Source organism: Moschus berezovskii, chromosome 1 (assembly GCF_049115385.1).
Source record: "Moschus berezovskii isolate FMDL1 chromosome 1, NW_MosBer_1.0, whole genome shotgun sequence".
NCBI classification, from domain to species: domain Eukaryota; kingdom Metazoa; phylum Chordata; class Mammalia; order Artiodactyla; family Moschidae; genus Moschus; species Moschus berezovskii.
Genome location: NC_142460.1, coordinates 107,734,576 through 107,737,588, shown reverse-complemented (window position 1 = coordinate 107,737,588; position 3,013 = coordinate 107,734,576). Strand labels below are relative to the sequence as shown.

General features: G+C 43.3%; 1 pseudogene; it reads right to left on the bottom strand.

Moving 5' to 3' along the window:
• Positions 1 to 474: 474 nt before the first annotated feature.
• LOC129545526 (elongation factor 1-alpha 1 pseudogene) lies at positions 475 to 2,128 on the bottom strand (annotated as a pseudogene).
• Between the last annotated feature and the right edge of the window lie 885 nt (positions 2,129 to 3,013).

Here is a 3,013-nt window from a genome sequence, read left to right as displayed (position 1 = left end):
TTCTCATCAGGTGGCCAAAGTATTGGAGTTTCAGCTTCAGCATCAGTCCTTCCAATGAACACCCAGGATTGATCTCCTTTAGAATGGACTGGTTGGATCTCCTTGCAGTCCAAGGGACTCTCAAGAGTCTTCTCTAACACCACAGTTCAAAAGTATCAATTCTGTGATCAGCCTTCTTTATGGTCCAACTCTCACATCTGTACATGACTACTGGAAAAACTATAGGTTAGACTACACAGACCTTTGTCAGCAAAGTGTTATCTCTCTTTTTAAATAAGCTGTCTAGGTTTGTCATAGCTTTCCTTCCAAGGAGCAAGGGTCTTTTAATTTCATGGCCAAAACCACTGTCTGCAGTGATTTTGGAGCCCAAGAAAATAGTCTCTCACTGTTCCCATTATTTCCCCATCTATTTGCTATGAAGTGATGAGACTGGATGCCATGATCTTAGTTTTTTTAATGTTGACTTTTTTTTCTCATTAAACTTTTTTAATGGGTCTCAAATTCTGTGACAGATTTTTGGTCAAGTTGTTTTCATTAAAAAGTACTGATTTTAAAAACTAATAACTTAAACTGCCACACACAAAACATATGGTCCACAAAAACATTCTCCTTTCCTTCTGAAGGTTTTATGATGCATTGTTATCATTAACCAGTCTTTTACTATTAGACTTAAATGGCCAATTGAGACAAACCGTTCTGAGACCGTTCTTCCACCACTGATTAAGACTGGGGTGGCAGGTATTGGGGATAATATTCATTTAGCCTTCTGAGCTTTCTGGGCAGACTTGGTGACCTTGCCAGCTCCAGCTACCTTCTTGTCCACTGCTTTGATGACACCCACAGCGACTGTCTGTCTCACGTCACGGCCCAGGGGAGGATAGTCAGAGAAGCTCTCGACACACATGGGCTTGCCAGGAATCATATCAATGATGGCAGCATCACCAGATTTCAAGAATTTAGGGCCATCTTCCAGCTTCTTCCCGGAACGATGATCAATCTTCTCCTTCAGCTCAGCAAACTTGCAAGCAATGTGAGCTGTGTGACAGTCCAGCACAGGTGCATATCCAGCACTGATTTGGCCTGGGTGGTTCAAAATAATCACTTGAGCTGTGAAGCCAGCAGCTTCCATGGGTGGATCATTTTTGCTGTCACCAGCCACATTGCCATGACGGACATCTTTGACAGACACATTCTTGACATTGAAGCCCACATTGTCCCCAGGAAGGGCTTCACTCAATGCTTCATGGTGCATTTCTACAGACTTCACTTCAGTTGTTATGTTGACTGGAGCAAAGGTGACCATCATACCAGATTTGAGAACACCAGTCTCCACACGACCCACAGGGACAGTACCAATACCACCAATTTTATAGACATCCTGGAGAGGCAAACACAAGGGCTTGTCAGTTGGGCGAGTTGGTGGCAGGATGCAATCCAGAGCTTCAAGCAGGGTGGTTCCACTGGCATTGCCATCCTTATGGGTGACTTTCCATCCCTTGAACCATGGCATATTAGCACTTGGCTCCAGCATGTTGTCACCATTCCAGCCAGAAATTGGCACAAATGCTACTGTGTCGGGGTTGTAGCCAATTTTCTTAATGTAGGTGCTGACTTTCTTAACAATTTCCTCGTATCTCTTCTGGCTGTAGGGTGGCTCAGTGGAATCCATTTTGTTAACGCCAACAATTAGTTGTTTCACACCCAGAGTGTAAACCAGAAGGGCAAGCTCACGGGTCTGCCCGTTCTTGGAGATAACGGCTTCAAATTCACCAACACCAGCAGCAACAATCAGGACAGCACAGTCAGCCTGGGATGTGCCTGTAATCACGTTTTTGATGAAGTCTCTGTGTCCTGGGGCATCAATGATGGTAACATAGTACTTGCTGGTCTCAAATTTCCACAGGGAGATATCAGTGGTGATACCATGCTCATGTTCAGCTTTCAGTTTGTCCAAGACCCAGGCATATTTGAAAGAGCCCTTTCCCATCTCGGCAGCCTCCTTCTCGAACTTTTCAATTGTTCTCTTGTCGATCCCGCCACATTTGTAGATCAGATGGCCAGTCATGGTAGACTTCCCTGAATCTACGTGCCCAATGACAAAGATGTTGATGTGGGTCTTCTTTCCCATTTTGGCTTAGGTTTAGCGGTGGTTTTCACGACACCTGTGTCCTGGCGGCAAACCCGTTGCAAAAAAGCTGAATGTTGACTTTTAAGCCAGGTTTTTCACGCTCCTCTTTCACCTTCATCAAGAGGCTCTTTAGTTTCTTTGTTTTCTGCCATTAGGGTGGTGTCATCTACATATCTGAGGTTACTGAGTTTCTCCTGGCAATCTTGATTCCAGCTTGAGCTTCATCCAGCCTGACATTTCTCATGATGTACTATGCATATAAGTTAAATAAGCAGGGTGACAATACACAGCCTTGATATACTCCTTTCCCAGTTTTTAAACAGTCTGTTGTTCCATGTCTGGTTCTAACTGTTGCTTCCTGACTTGTACACAGGTTTCTCAGGAGGAGGTAAAGTGGTCTGGTAAATTTTCATCTCTTTAAGAATTTTCCAGTTTGTTTTGATCCATACAGTAAAAGGCTTTAGTGTAGTCAATGAAGCAGAAGTAGATGTTTTTCTGGAATTCACTTGCTTTTTCTATGATCCAACAGATGTTGGCAATTTGATCTCTGGTTCCTTTGCCTTTTCTAAATCCAGCTTGTACATCTGAAAGTTCCTGGTTTATGTACTGTTGAAGACTAACACGAAGGACTTTGAGCATTACCTTGCTAGCATCTGAAATGAGCACAATTGTACAGTAGTTTGAAAATTCTGTGTCATTGCCCTTCTTTGGGATTGGAATGAAAACTGACCTTTTCCAGTCCTGTGGCCACTGCTGAGTTTTCCATATTTGCTGGCATATTGAGTGGAGCACTTTAACAGCATCATATTTTAGCATTTAAAATTGTTCATCTGTAATTCCATCACCTCCACCAGCCTTATTCATAGTAATGCTTCCAAAGGCCCA